General features: G+C 37.8%; 1 pseudogene; it reads right to left on the reverse strand.

Annotated features, from left to right (window-relative positions):
• Positions 1–391: 391 nt before the first annotated feature.
• On the reverse strand, positions 392–9,400 carry LOC140975334 (uncharacterized; annotated as a pseudogene).
• Between the last annotated feature and the right edge of the window lie 7,801 nt (positions 9,401–17,201).

Consider the following 17,201-nt stretch of genomic DNA (forward strand, 5'->3'; position numbering starts at 1 on the left):
TAAATAACCAGACCGAACCAAATTGAAAAACCACACCAAACGAAACCACTCATTCGAATTCGTTTTTAGTCGATAGCAATTTAGATCAATTTTAAAACCAATCAAACCGAAATAACTTATTATTTATCTTAACGCCATGTTTAAATAGTGTGACGAAGAAAATATCAAACGAAAATTGTGAGTCTATTCAGCATATGATACATTTAAACGAATTCAGGTTGAGCAAGAATGAAAATTAAGGAATTGGCTACCTACTTTGTTGTCCACAAGCAACCTGTAAAATGCTCCACAAGCACTCGATTTCGTATACAAATACCCAATTTCCTTCTCCAGCTTGGTAACCTCATTCTACCTTGGAAAAAAGAACATTCAATCAACGGAAAACATTCAACAGAAAACAAACTCATACTTGTAATAACTAGTATGGTTTTGCAGAGTTCATTCACATTTCGGACAACAGCATTTCAAATGCCAATTCCCAGCCTCAGTTCCTTGCCGCCAACGACTACACGATCAGTTTTGCAACAGTTCTGTTACATGTTAAGTAAAGAAAGTGTAAAAAGAAGAGGTAAGAAAGGGTATTAATCTTTTACTTGATTTCATTATCCACATCCCCTACAAAGGCAGATGTTACTTTAAATTCCTTTACCCTTCGATATCCTGAAGACATCATATGAAAATAAAGTGCCAATGCAGCTGCTGCCAAAACAAGATATCATAATTATGGCGCTGATTTAGCTGCTACTTTCCTTATCCCCTGCTCTAGTTCTTTGAATGCATGAAGTTCGGATAAATATGTATGACGTGCAAGCTTCCAAACAAATGATTGCATGTTTAAGCTCCATGAAAAACCCTCGAAAACAAATCTGATATTCGATCGAAAAATACTTCGCCCATTCTGTCAATAACCATGTATGTGTAGGATCCTGAATGTTAAGATCTGATAAGATTAAACTGTAGCTAATTGCTATCGATTATGTTAGGTTGTCGTCGACAATTCCAATAAGCTATTTTGACTCTCAAAGAAAGCAATCACACTTGTGAAAGATCAGCAAGCAAGCAGAACTCATGCAAATGATGTAGCAAAATCTATTGCCGAAAATAGAGGCTACAGAGAGGGAGCATAGAACAAAAGAAATGTATCAGGAATGTTCAGAACAGACTCGAGTTATAACAGTGAGAACATAATGATTTTAGCTTTTGTGTGTGATTTGACTTAAAAAATACATGAAGTTTGATACAGTGAGCCTGCATGTTTAAATCTAGGCCACTTAAAATGAGCTATAAGACTTAACATCCCCAAGTGCGGTTACCTTGAATTTCTCTTCAGTTAGTTTTCCTTCTGAGACTGCTGTTGGTTGAATTTCTTGTCCTGAATTCTCCTGGAAATCCTCCTAAAAATAAAAATCAAATTCACTGTTTACGAGATGATCTTTAAATATTTCGAGGATTTAACCTCTTGCACATCCCTTCTGTCACTTGCAGGTTTTTTCTCGTTATTCGCAAAGGTAATATGCTTCAACAGACATTGTGGTACATCCTTTGCAATGTGCTACTTGACAGGGAAACAACCAATCCACTTGCCTGCCTTGCTGCCAACAGTCATAGTTCTTATTTGGTATCTGTGTTTATGAGAGCCATTGTCCTCAAGTGGGTAAACAGATCAAGTGAGATCACATATTCTGATTCCGAGATGGAGGAACACCATTCCACTAGACAAAGTCAAGGAAGAATCAGTCACAGGCCATGGCTGCCCATCAGAAATATAGGTTCTCTACCAACGGATTGTTGAATGTAAGCCATCTCATCCAAATCTTGGATCCCGATAACAAAAAAAGCAGGAATTCAAGGCAAAGCCACTCTTCCATATGAGCCATGCATTCTGAAAGATGAATTTTGGTGTATGCTATGAATTCTACAATTCAAACCACTGCTCAATATTCCACTGAATCCAGATGCAATCATAGCCTATACAACTTGGAGCCAACTCTCATTTTAGTTATCATCCCCTGCTGGGATTTGAGCTTGTGGCACTGACATTATCCTCTTAATGTTTTACCACTATGTCATGCCCAGGTAAACGGATGCTACCTAGGTAAATGAAGTCATGATATCACTCAAGATATGCAAAGAGAGAGCAATCTATTGTATTAATGGCTTCTAAACCATTCCTCAATCATGACAATAAATTCAATATTAGTTCCTGGGTAAGCTGTCATGAACTAAATTCATCTTTATCATCATTTTCTGATTTTTCTACATCAATGTTAATGCTTGGTTGCCCTGGCCCAGAGGCAGTAATGCCTAAATCAGAAGTCATTTTAAGAGCACTTTTTCTTTGTTGTCTAGGCAAAGGGTCTCCGCATCCTGCAGTGGAATGCTGTCGTGCATTCATTGCGTGCTTCTGAAGAAAGCTGGACTCCGATTTCATGTGTGTCTCAGGTTTTTTCGAATATAAAAGAGTTTGTATTTCACCAAATGGCCCAAAATCATATTTAGCCACATCATTGCCAGGGTTTGAGTGCTGCGAAACTGGAGGGCAGGAATTCAGATTCAAACCAAAAAAACTTGGTTTCATATCATCAGTCGTACATGCATCAACTACACAGTCACCTTCAGAATTTATTAAATGGCCATCATTAATAGTTGCATCCATTCCATCTGCCGGCATTTCCTGAAAGCAATTCACAGCAGTTGAAATAAATTAAATATGAAACTAGAAAACTGGTATTCTCACTCGTAGGAACAATTTTCCGAAAGGGCGAACCAGACACATGGTCAATTAAAAGATACTGTGTACATAAAACCAACAGAATTTAGGCAATCACCAACAGTGATGATTTACTCGATCTTAAGCCAAAGCAACACAATCAGTATGAAGAAAAGCATTTCATCCTGATGAAATTGGATACCCAAAAATAATAAACCCAGCATCGGGCCTATGTTCCAATAACAAAAACAAGAAGATGAAGCAACACAGGCTTGTTAATTAAGCACCATGATTTTTTTACGCAAATGGCAGACAAGCACAATGGGGGAAAAGAGAGAGAACAAATAAAAATGTAAACGATTAATCTAGGAGATAAGATTCGAGGGATAAAATCGTAGATCAGCAAAAGAGTTGACCCTAAAAAATGTGCGCAACAGGAGGTGGACAGCAACAATAATCTGACCTCATTTGATGTATTGATAAACGGTTCAGAGTCAGACGTATTTTCACCTTCTGAGTCAGCCATCTCCTCACACTCAAACTCTACATTTTCCCCAAATTCTTCCTCGGAGTCACTCAGCTCTTCCTGTTCCATTACGATTTCAGGAAGGGATCCATCATGCATGCTATCACCTACTTTCCTACTTCGTCTGTTCCTGGATGTAACCAACAAATGGTCACTCGAGTGAATCTTATCACTGATTCCAGTGGGAGTAGAAAAGTTCACTTTGCTTAGATCTTTTGCAGCCTTAGATTCTTTAGTTCTAGATAATGAAGCACGCACTGATTTGTCCGAACCATGTTGAGTCACATTTCCATTTTCAACAGTTTCCTGATTTGTGGATGCGAAATTTAAGTGAATATCCAAGTCTAGTTCATTACCCATTCCACTGGGGCTAGAGATTCTTCTACCTTTTAGAGAGGGCTTGCTAACAGGAAGTGCGGCTATGGATACAGCATCAGTATCTTGCAAAAGTGGATGAAAGTCGAGACTGCTTGATGATGAATTTTTTTTGGGAGGTAATGATGACTTGCTTAGAAAATTAACTGCGTCTCTTATATGGCGTGGATTATGAAAAAGATTGAGATCTAGTTGTGCTTGATTTCCCGGAAAGAAAATGAAAGAACTGGAGGGGCCGGTACTGCAGTTCAGGGGATAGTAAGGCAAACGACCATCTTGAGGTGGCTGGAATAACAGAGGATGCATTTGAAGATCTGAATCACCTCTCTCATCTGCTACACATTTGTCAGAATGTTTTGATTGCTGATTAGAAGTAGTAACTTTCGTAAAAAATTTCATAATCTGTCCAGATTTCACTGAATAATCTACTCCTGATTTTTTGAGGATACCAACCTCTGGAACTCCATTTGCCATCTTACCATCACATCTAGAATAATTTCCAGAGAACTTTACGGGAAGTGCTGCCCGGGAGCTTTGGAAAGCTGATTGCGACATTACCCGAACAGATGGCGGAAGATTTACTGGAGGTAAATCAGGAGCTAATTTCACTAAGCGTGCACTATTTGATCTACGAGCTCGATAGGGACGCAAAATTACTTGAGGCTTGGATGGCCTTCAGGAAAAGCCAGAATTACACTGATTTAGATCAATGAGAAGAATATCATGTGTAAAGCAAATAAAAATAAGATTGTTATGACTTGGGGTACCTTAAAGAGGCAGAACCAGAATTATCATTCTGCTGATTGGCTTGAGAAGCCCGGTCCTGAGAGAGCTTGTGAATTGAATAGTTCAAAGAAATATCATTATCTGGCCTCCAACCTTCTAAAAATGCCTCATGAACATATGCTTCATCCTCAATGTCCATGCGATTATCTCCACTTATAGTTTCTTCGACAGCATCAGTGCTATTGCCCTGAAACTTGAGAATTCAATCAACAATCAACCTCTGATAATCAGCCACCAACACATCTCAAGGTGCCACAGCAAAACTGAAGTTATCCTATGGAGAAAACAACTGAGAACCACAAAATATCAAATTTTCTCCTGTATATGCCATATACATTTGCCTACAGTTTTCAAAGTCTATCAAATAGTGATGCCAAAAATGTCTTAAACAGAGATGACCTACACAAATATGTACCGTACCAAGCTAATTTGCCGAAAATGTCACATTGGAAAATAATTTGAAGTTCTTCAGGTTTCTGGACAATCATCGCTAATTAACGAAAAAAGTTTATTAGAAGCTAAACCAAAGAAGGAATGGTTCACTATTCCAAATAATCCATATAATCTGTCCACACATATACAAAATAGTCCCAACCTGCAGCCACTAAACTAGGCATGAGGAATTGGGAACTCCAACCATGACTGGATGTTGGCCCTCCGACCTTAATAACAAATACAAGACGGCCGTTCCACTGGCAGCACTGACTTATTTTAGCAGAGGTCAAGTTCAAAGATGTGCTAACCTCTTTTTCAGATGAAGAATGCTGCATTGAAGCCAAATGTTTAGCTTCTTTTCTTCTTAGTTCATACAATCGCCTTTTTGCTTTCTTATTTGCATCAGATTTATATGACTTTTGTGTTCCAGAAGCAATGCGCCACAGTCTTGGAAGTAAGGAAGGATCTCTATATGGAACGAAAAATCTCCATATCGATATCCAGTCGAGTTTCAACTTCTTCAATCCCTGAGTTACCAATCATAGATGAGATCAATGTGACTATATCAAATTTTTAAACCATACATTCATTGATAGAAGTTTGTACCACTTCAACACGTGCTATCTCCCAGAAGTCAAGGGAGAGTTTTTAATCCTCCGAACAGCCTACAAGAAGGAATGCAAAACTCATTTTTTCAAAATGCACTATTCAAAGTAACTTTTCCGGTGATCAGAATAAAAGGTAAACCTTGATTGGATTTTCTTGAGCTTTTGATGATGCACGATTCTTCTGCCGAACAAATATCTGCTTTACACAGCATATTTATCATATTAATTAAGCATGATTTTTCTGCCAAAGAACTTCACAGATATGACAGGAGATAACAATATTGAGATTTATAATTCACATGAATTTAATATGCATGACAAGCGGGCTGATATCGGTATAACATGTCCAATGCTGGGACATGAACTAAAAATGAGCCACCTGATGCTTAGATTTGCATGGAAGAAATCGTTGCTGTATAGCCTTCCAGTTGGTATTATATTCCATCAACCCCAAGGCTAATAACCTGCAAACAAGTCAATATTAAAGCAAATAGTAAAGTGTCAAAAAATAAAGCATGATTTAGAATTGGGGAGGGATTGTTGATGAACAACATCAGCAACCGTCGAATTAGAATGTTAACCGAACATGTAACAGGTACCTAATCAAACATAATCAAATGAATGAAGGAGAAGTTTAACGCCTACAGCATCTTAGTTTCACGACATATTTTGACAATAAAAGTTCTAACATTTTCAAGGTACTCCACTCCAACAAAGTACTGATAATTCTTTGCTACTTCGGTTACTTGAAAATTCTGCAAGTATTTTAGTCACAAGAAGTTTGAGCATGATTATATACTGGTATTATCAAATGCCATACTTAATTTTAATTACTTATTGTAAGTCGTGGGCAGTTATTCCGTGCTACTTTATGACATCTTTATTACAAACTAGACTATTAATTAACTAGGAGGGATCATCCCTCAAAAAAGAAAAACCCCTAGAAGGGATCAATACTAAAGAGGAAATGGAAGAAAATGTTGTAGTTCTCGTTTTGACACTTGTAAATTATACTATGAGAGTCCACTATGTGGTAAAAATATATTTAAGATAGACAGAAATGAGTTTGTCACATCATATTAAAAATCTTTTCGTATGACCACATATTCATAATAGATCTTAAAATTACATTAATCAAAACAATTTGCCTTTATTCAATTAATAACAAGATGAAAAAGGAAGAAATGGAATGGAAACCCAGAGCTACAAGCATGATATAAACAAAGCTGCCAATCAAAAGTCAAAATAAGCACCCTATGTAGTGATAAGCATAAAACTCACTCATCCTCTGCATCAGTAAAAAGCACCCGATTTGCAATGGGCGCAGGAGGTGGCTTGTGAGGATAAAGAGCTGGATTGAACAAGGGAAAAAATCTCTCAGCTAATTTGGCAATCTCCTTGGGAACAAGAGCAACTGATTGCTTTTTTGCCTTTTCGACTAGAGTTGCAGCCATCGTCTTTTTAGGCATTTTATAGCTGGTTAATGAAGAATGCGTGGCACTAGAATTCAGGGGGTTGGATCTAATGTCTCCTTGACCATCAGTTTCAGCGGAAACATAAGAATTAGAAAGAGGAAACAATGGTTCCTTTTCAAAGCGACTCTCAAAACCAAGATCAATTTGATATTGTTCATATGCACGTACAGCTGTAAAACATTTTATAGAGCAATAAGCAAAATGCAATAAACAACATGAAGCAAATAATGGATGGAAAAACAAAATATAGTACATACCAGAATAAACATCATTAATGTAGTTTCCAACTAATCTCAAAGGAGCTACATCTATAACAGTCAGTATGGGACCACAAATATAAGGCACCCAAGATGTATGTTCCTCAGTTCTGAAAGAGTTTGTCCGATCATTGGATATATGTTTACATCTTCCATTAGAGGGAGGAGTGATATCAGAATGCCGTCTTGTGCTACCTTCACACTCTACGTTCTCATTGACACACTGTGATGGTGAAATCTCATGAAACTCATCTGGCACCGATGGATGAATATGTGGAGGAAGGAAGCAAAATCTGGGATATGGATGCGACCTCCATGCCAATACTTGATCACACTTTCTATGCAAATCTAAAATCAATTCCTTAAGTTCAAGAGCAATATGGCCTTTAGCAGGCTCAAGAACACAGAGGGAGAAAACCTGAATAAGAAGTTGTAAATGCTCATGAATCAGACAATGCAACTGCCCTATCTGATGTGGAGTGAATCCGCTGGTGAAGCAATTATTCACTGGAAGTATACAGGGTGGCGGAGAAATGTTGTTCATCAGATGTTTCCCATCAAAGGCTGGAAAAGATCCCATAGGTGCAAAAGGTAACAGGGGTCGCAAGGGTCTACCCAATTGCCCAGAAAATTTGTTGTTGCGTTCTAGGGAACCTCTTTGGCGTCTATTTCGCCTACTTTTGCGCCTTTCTTCTATTTCATCAGGGTCACTTTCCAGTGCCTCTTCAAGCTCAAGCTCAAAGTCAGCATCATTATCTTCATCCTCATCATCCGCATTAGTGTTCCCTCGTAAATTCTGGGACTCATCTCTTCCTTGAAGAACAGCTGCAAGAAATTTTCTATACTCTTCCTCATCATCGACATTTTGGAGATCATCGTCATCATCTGTTTCCTGAAGGAATGTCTCAAGTTCATCAAGAGTGAAACTAGCAAGCGAATACCGAGCCCTAGTTCGCATGCAGATGGCATCTTCAGAGTCCACATCCATGGAAAGTTTATCAAAATGTACATCTTCAGTAACATTTTTCAGGCTGTCCAATCCATTTTCTTTGAAACATACAGATCCACTCTCAGATTGAGTAATCAATTCACATTCCTTTCGAGAAATTTTCTCAAAAGCTATGTCAAACCTTTTCTCACATGCTTTTCCAGAAGAAACAGTAGTTTTAATCACAATCTCTTCACCGTGCTCTACAGCTTCAATAGGATGAATGTTATGAACAGTCTCTAGGTGCTTATTAACATAATTGTTTAATAAGGTAGCAGAAGTTTTTTCCCCACTCTCAGCAACATCAGTATCCAGGCCTTCAAGTTCAGAACTCAAGCTTGAAGAGACTTCTACAGAATGATTTTCTTTAAGGAAAGGATTAAAATCTACATCCTCATCCTCATCCTCATCCTCGTATTCATCCACATTCCCTGCATGGTTGCCATCTCGTTGTTTGTTATCTTTCATGTCCTCGTGATGTTGCAAAAGGCAGTCTTCAGCACTCTTGGCTAGGTTGGCATGAGTAGGAAGAGGACCGTGTTGATTCGGCTGTTGAACTTCAGTTGACACAGAAGTTGAACACGCAGACATCTTACCAGGATGTTTCGCAGGAAATGGAATGGCTAAGAAACATTAAGGGGGTCAACTTTGAGCATTCCCCGCAGCATATAGCCCTCATATGGGCCATTCCGGCCCTATTCCAGCTGGTAAACGCCACATTATATAACCCTACAAGTCTCACATGCATTCATAGGTCACTAATCGGTCGTAGAGGCACCTAAAGTTTTTTTTTAAGGCAAAACATCCAAAATTTGTCAAAAACTGGGAAGCAATCTAGAAAATAAACAAGGGCAAAACAATCTACCGCTTCGAGGCCTGATGATATTTCAAAAATTAACCTATGAAGGTTCCCCAACGATTTCCTAAGGTGGTGGCTCGACGAAAAAATCCAATAACGAAGCAAGATCTTCAAGTTTCTCGCTCACTGTCTCTATTCAATTAGTTATCCGGTCGCCTGGAAGGTAATGGCTGGCCGGAGAGCGGTCAGAGACTGGCAGATGTCGCGAAAGGCTGTGGTCCGGGGCTAGGATGGGCAGTGCTACGGTCGGCTTCGCAGGTTGTGGGCTTTGTTTTTCTTTTAGTGGACCAAATTTGGTAATTTTAAAGCCCAATAATTAAAATTGCACTATATGCATCGGACCGTGAACTTTTATGGTTGAACTCGGAATAATTCACGTCACAAGCTCACATTATGTTATTGTCAGAGTAGTTGTCCAACGAACCAATTTGTGAATTGAAATTTATTGACTTTTATGTAAAAATAATTTTTATTTTAATAATATTTTACGTTTTTATCCAATTATGTCATTTACTTTATCTGTATACTCATGCAAGCTGCATAGACATATAACTAATCAAACATAAGTGATTTCAGTCAAAATGTTTGATGATAATAACATGATTCGATGTCTACAAGCTCGATTCGTGTGATATCTCATAACTTTTATTGGATGTATATTACGAACTATTGTAGAAAATACGTAAAAAAAGAAAAAAAAGGCGAGATTCATAATAAATGGAAAGTGGGTTTCGGAAAGTGTAGGTCAACATCACTTGTAAATGAAAAATAAATAATAGTTAAGAGGAAAAATTAATGAGGTGCCGACTAGTAAGCTATTTTCATAACTAACGGTTTATTTGGTCTTACGTATATGGGCATTGCTTCCATGATATGATGGATGGCCAAGATTTGTCTATTCATATATAGAACCCACTTTTTTTTTTAAATTGTATGTGTGGCAAGATCTTACCCGTTGAAATGAAGTGAGGGNTAATAATTGGTTCCTCTCAACAAACATTATTGCTCTTTTGGTAGTAGCTTCTAATTGCTGACAGCTTAAAAAGTTAATAAAGTTTTGTTGGTGAACAAAAACTCTTGTGAGACGGTCTCATGGATCAATTTTGTGGGTGAATCTTTTATTTGGGTCATTCATAAAAAATTATTACTTTTTATTCTAAGAGTATTATTTTTTATTGTGAATATCGGTAGGGTTGAATCGTCTCACAGAGAAAGATTCGTGAGACTGTCTCGTCCCACAAGAGACCTACTCTTGTTGGTGATATAGAAATTTATTTGTGATTAATTAGAATTTTTTAAATATTTTTATTAAAAAAAATTATAAGCAAATATGTAATTTTTTTTTTTAAAGTTAGTAAGGTTTTGCACCTTTGGTGGCGATATAAAAATTTATATGTGATCAGTAAGAATTATAAAGTACTAGTTATTATGTACACGCAATGCATGTGTGTACAATCTTTTTTATTATTATCGATAGACTAAAGTGATATTTGACAAATTATGAAGAGACTAAATTGATATTTGAATTGTTGAAATAAAAATAAAAGTGTGTGTTGAAAAAACAAAATTGTAATATTAAATTCATATAAGGTTAAAATTGGAAAAAAAGTTTGGTGTCCTCTCTAGGTAGTTATTATCATGTCCTCACACTTAATATAATAGTATATATATTGTCATCTCGTTGTATATTTGCTAGAATTTATAACATTTTAATTCTTAACCGATTTGTGGGTCAAACCCGGATTGCCCNAAAGTTTGAATTTGTTTTATAATTAAGTGCGTGTCTGTATATTTATACTATTTATTAAAATTACATTTTCTTTATTAATTAACTTTGGTATGATGATGAAGTTCTTTTGTAATTCTCAAAACACTCTCTAATTAAGTATACTAAATTTTCTTGATATTTTATTTTTTTTCCTACAATTTCAGCTTAAAAAATTAATAACTTTCATTTTTCAAATTTTTATAAAAAAAAAGTATTTAATTCTTCAATTTTTCTATGTTTCATGATCCGCTAGTATCTATTACTTTCCCGTATATTTGGTGTGGATTTTGAAATTGGATAAAGATCCTTTACTAATTTATTTTTCATGCAGGGGTTAGTACACCCTACCAAAGAGTCTAACCACATGTTTATGCATGTTTCAAAACAAATGTGTTTGTTATATAAGAGTTAATTTTTTTTTTTAATTTTAAAATATGGGTTGGGTTAATTTAGTCCTCTTTTAAGTAAGCGTGAGGATGTTGAATCAACCAAATTAGTCTATGGTATGACTTTCATCTTTGATGTCATTAGGACAAATTAGGTGATCTGAGTGAACAATTAATGGGTAGAATTGGTACCTGCGCCGTGATTCTTGGGCACTGGCCACGATGTAAGGACACGCAGTGGATTCTTGGCCATGGACTACCCGTGACCAGGGTCCTTGATTAATTATCTTGGTCTTCTTACACTATTTGAGCTAGGTTGAGAGCCCATATTTGTATGAATATGTAGTAGTTTAATTTGTGGCTTCTCGTGTAACGTCCCGAAAACTTAAAGGTACACGCAAATCACATGCATGCAATTATTAAATTCTTTGTGTTTTAATTAATTGTTTTAATTGCATAAATTAATTATGTTGTGCATATTTGCATGTTTAAAATATATTTTTTTTATATGATTGCATTAAAAGGTATTTTTAAAATGTTATTCGAGTTGCGATCGAGGAACGGAGACCGATGGCTGAAAATAGAAAAAATTTTATTGGTTAATTGTTTTTAATTATTTAAAATATGGGTGATGCTTTTTCATATTTTTGAAAATAAGAGGTTTTGAGGTGATTTTATACGCCGGGACGTAAATTTTATCGGTGTTGGTTTTTCAACAAAAATACGAACGTTTTGGCAATCCGGCTAATAAATTCACAAACTTTCCTAAACAAAATTATTTTTAATATTTTAATTAAACACTAATTGGCTAAATGGGCCTAATTAACTTGTTAATGTGCCAAAGCTTTTGCTAGTGTGTTTATTATTATTTAAAGTACAAACTTATCCTACCCCATGCCATACTCCCATGCCCCACTCCCCTTTACAATCAAAACTCTTCTCTTAAATTACAATTCACGGCACACACAAGTAAAGGAAGAGAAAACTTTGAAAATTCAGGGAAAAAATCAAGCCATCGTCTCGTCGTCGTCGTTCTTCAATCGTCAACGTTTTCTTGCGTTTAAAACGTAAAGGCACGCCATATTCTCCTTTTTCTCATCCATCACACCATAGTAATTATTTAAAATTATCTTGCATGAAAAACAAGGGACACTTTGTTATATTTTCGTTTTTCTAGCATATGTGATTTTTAAAGTATGGTTTATGAACCAAAAATATGAATATTATGTTGTTAAGGGGCTGCCATGATTAGGATAGGTTTGAGGGATGTTATCACATGTTTTAGAGTCCTAAATCAACCCCAACATGCTGCAAACGAAATTAAATTGAGCTGGAACCGTAGGAAAATTCAGAAAGATGAAGCCGTGAGTTGCATGGCTTGTACAAAAATTCAAGGGACTTGGCTAGGGTGCATGGGGGCTTGGGGCTCGACCAGGTCTAGGGGTTGGGTCCTAAGGGTCGTGGCTAGGTCCTAGGAAGAGTCCTAGCATGGCTAGGACTCGTGGTTCAGGCTGGGGATGAGTCCACGAAAGTTGGGACTCTCCCCAAGCAACTTGTGATCAACTGCTGTTCAGGGGGTTGCGGCTCGGGTTGGGGATGGGCTAGGCGATTCATCAGAGTCCTAGGAGGATGGGAAGGGTTCGGGTCAGGGGCTGGAGAAACATGGGACGCTGTTGGCTCGAGGGAAATATGGAACCGTGAGAGAAAAGGGGTAGCGCGCAAGTTGCTGTTCCACTTCAGGCGGCTCGTGCGCGGGGTCTAGGGCTTGGGCTGGTTTGGGTATGGTCTGGGCATGGTCCAGGGATGGTGAGGGTCGTGTGGGCTCAGTGGTGGCTCGGCTGGAAGGGGGCCTATGCTAGATAGGAGTCCTAATGCACCAAGGAACTTACGCACGCGCACTCAGAGTACAGGGTCACTTTCCAGGTGAGTTTGAGCAAGCCAGGGCTAGGTTCAGGGGCTGGGGCTTGGTCAAGAGGGTGCCTAGGTAGGTTGGCTAGAGTTTGGCTCGAGGTGGCTCGGGCATAGCTCGAGTAAATTGAGAGATGGCTCGGTGGGTTCACTATTGTGTAAATTTCAAAAATTAAAGGAGAAAAATTGAATCCATGGGTCCACGGGTGTGGCTCATGACTTGGAAGGGTATAATAAATCATACAAATGTTATGTTAAAATTTTGGGATCAAAATACTGAGTTTTGGATTTATTTGGGATTTAATCGCCTAATACGTTTAAGAATACGAGTCACAACCACGATCTGAATTCAACAAACAAGAATATGAATATGAATATGAATACGAATACGAATATGAATTTGAATATGATAATATGAATATGAATATGTTGATATGAAAATATTACGAAAATGTTTATGAAAAGTTATGGACATGTTTATGTTTAAAGTAATGCATCATTATGAAATTGTTTTATTTAAAGTTTATGCATCATGAAAAGTTTATGAAAAATGTTTTTGTTTAAAGTTTATGCATCACGATGAAAATGATATTTTAAGCATAAGTAATTTTCACTGTTACATGTGATCTGTATATGTAGTACATGTTATCAAAAATATGATCTGTTGAGTCTTTAGTGTAGTGCCCAAATTCAGTACACGTATAACCCATGCATTTATTTAATTATTAAACCATTTATTTAAATTTAAATGGGTGTTAGCCATGCATGACTTATTTAAATGCATTCTTTTAAATTATTTATGTTTATGCGATGCATGTTAAAATGCTTTTCGTGTTCATGTTTCAGGCGATTATTCGAGGCGGGATCGAGGAAAAGACCGGGGACGATTTTGACAATTTTAAATGTGGTATTTTATTTTAAGTTGAAGTTGGGGGAATTTTAACTAATTTATTTAGTTGTTAGTATTTTAAAGCCTAAATTATTTACTTAGTGATTTTAACATTTTTTTTAAAACTTTTAAAGTTTTGCTAGTGTGCACCTTATTTTTCTCTACTAGATTTTTATTTAAAGATGGGTAGGGGTAATATTTTAATTAATTGTTAATTGAGTTAACCTTTGTAATTAGCACCTTGATTAGCATGTTAATTATTGCATTAAGCAATAATTTTCCCTAAATTGCCTACCCAACTCACGTCACACACACACACACTACATGCTTTACACACTTTTACACACACCTAGAGCCGATCAAAGCACACACACATATTTCATTCAGCTTTTATTATTTTGAGAAAAGAAAACTTAGGGTTCTTGAAAGAACAAGCAGCCGCCCCCTTCCCCTTTATTTTCCAGCAAGTTCTAAGCGATTTTATTGCAAGGAAAATCGAGCCACATTCGTCCCGGATTAACCTCGCTTCTTTCTCCACTTTGGTATCGCCGTTTCGGTAAAGTTTATCATAAAAAAGGCACGTATAATCTTTCTTTTGCTGCATCGATCATGTCATATTATGTGTTGCGTTGTTTTATGCGTAAAAATATGTGTGTTACGTTCGTCGTTTGAGCGGAAAACGTCGTTTGAGCGGAAAATGATTTGGATCAGTTTTGAAATAGATTTTAGATCTGAAAACTCATTTTTACTGTATTTTTAAATACTGCGACTTTTTGGTTGTGAATCTGAGAAAACGTCCAACATAAAAATCGTAGAAATTTTTCATACCTTCGATTTGATATAAAATTCAATATATTTGGATAAATATTGAGTGAGTTATGGCGTTTTTTGTGAGACCGCTCAAACTGCGTTTTTCTGAAAATTATGATATTGATGTGTTCTTGAAGTTTTATTGTTGCAGGCTTCGTTGGGGATCGACGGGTGATCACTGCTGCGTTTAGGTTTGTTGAGTAGGATGTCGGGTTGATTTTTGGGGCCTCGTTTCGTGTCGATAATCCTTGGTTGCATTAGAAATCGTAGGAAGTATTTGGTATCAAAATTTGGGTTTATGGTGTTTGTTGCATTGCACGAAGTGCGTCGTTTCTTTGGGAACTTTTGGGACATTGTTACGAAGTCTGAGTCAATGCATTAGCGTCCTAGGATGGGTCTCGAGGTGTTGCTCATGCTTCGTATGATCGGTTTGGGTGGTTCAAGTCACCAAAGTCGCGGAATGCAGATTACTCGGCGCCCGAGCGCCACCTTCACTGTAGGGGCCAAATTCTTCGAAGGCTCGGCGCTCGAGCGGTAATTTCTTACCGCCCGAGTGCCACCCCTGCTGTCCAAATGTTTTGTTCTTGCTTCTTTTCAAGTTTTAAATAGTAAGTGTACGTCTTTTATTCTTGGAGAATGTTCACACATCTTTTAGGGATCTTTCGAGGTTCAACGTCGTGGTTTAATACATTGATTTAAATGAGGTCAATTCCCGAGTGTGTTAGAACGTCCTAGTTATCTAAGGAGTTTGATGGTGAGCATGTGTACCTACGTCTAAGTTATGCAAGTTAACTATGTGAATTCATGTTAGTATGTGCAGCAACGGCCCCGATCGAAGTCCAATGAATCCCTCAACGCCAAGTAAGTATGTATGACGTGCAAGAAAATATTTTTAGTTTTTGAGATATGCCAAATGTCTTGTGACCAAATTATGTTTAGGATTGGAAAGCGTTAAATTATGAACGGGGACCAATCCGCCCGTTAAATTATGAACGGGTTAGATCGAGGTTGGAAAGCGTTAAATTATGAACGGGACCAACCAGCTCGTTAAATTATGAACGGAGATCTCATGTATGTGGTAGTGGATACGTCCCTGTCAGCCCAGTTCTGTGGTTTAGTCTGATCAGGCGAATTATGTTATGGGTCACTTGCTTTGAAACATTATCTACGCAAAATGATAAAGCTATGTATGTTCAAGTATGCAGCATGTTTATGAAAAGTTTAAGTTATGGCACGTCTATGTACGTATGTACGTATGTTCAAGTTTCAATACGCACGTTCAAGTTTTCAGTATGTATGTTCTATTTTGAAGTTGCGTGTGGTTTGAATACGTAGTATTCGCTACTTCCAGTTTATACGTGTTGAGTCTTTAGACTCACTAGACTTGATCGATGCAGGTGAGGATGTTCATGAGGAGGCAGGAGGTGAGGACCAAGGAGCAGGCTTGGACTGAGTGGAAGGCTAGACCCGAGGACCAACCACGTTATTTTAAGATTTTAAGCATGAAATTATTAATACTCTGATTTTATGTTTTGTTACGAGATGTTTTGAACAAGCTTTTCGTTTAGCATTTCAAAGATATATTTTTATGCACGATGAGTTGACGACCGTATGGATGTTTACATTTAAGAAAATTTTTGATTTTTCCCCAAATTTTAAGTAGTAAATGTACGGTACGTCACAGTTGGTATCAGAGCGGTGTTCTTGTAAAGGGTTATGCCTACTGCCAGTCGCAAGAAGCTCACGAAGTCACACCTCAAGTCTGTAAGTTTTAAAGTTTTGCTTTATGTGTGTAGTAAGCATTGAATCATGATTTCAGCATATCCATGTTTTAAGTTTAGATTTCGTGCATCTTATGATATTGTTATTATATTCATGCATATTGGGTTTACGTGGTGGGTAAACTGTTGGAACAGTATGCCTCCCAGACGTGTGATTAATCGGGAAGTTAGGGATGAGAACAGAGAGCATCGCGATGAGGAGAGGTCACTCCTCCTCGTCCACCTCCGGATATGCAGGCACATATGCTTGCAGGTATGATGCAGTTCTTCGCGCAGCTTGCGGGGAACCAGGCTGCAGCAGTGGGTGCAGGGGAGAGGCCCGGGCCTGAGGCTGTCTACGAGAGGCTCAGAAGGATGAGTCCAAAGGAGTTCTTGTAACGCCCCAGATTCGACGACTGTCCTCACTGTACCATGACGAGTAGGAATGTAAATGAGCCGAGCCGAGCCGAACAGTATCAGGCTCGGGCTCGGCTCGTTAAACTATTTTCTCGGCTCGGGCTCGGCTCGGGCTCGTTACGAGCCTTTGGTTTGAAGCTCGGGCTCGGCTCGTTCGGAAGTTATGAAGCTCGGGCTCGACTCGAGCTCGGCTCGTTAATGGCTCGTTTATCTTGTTTAATGAGCCTGGCTCGGGCTCGGCTCG

Source organism: Primulina huaijiensis, chromosome 4 (assembly GCF_012295235.1).
Source record: "Primulina huaijiensis isolate GDHJ02 chromosome 4, ASM1229523v2, whole genome shotgun sequence".
NCBI classification, from domain to species: Eukaryota; Viridiplantae; Streptophyta; class Magnoliopsida; order Lamiales; family Gesneriaceae; genus Primulina; species Primulina huaijiensis.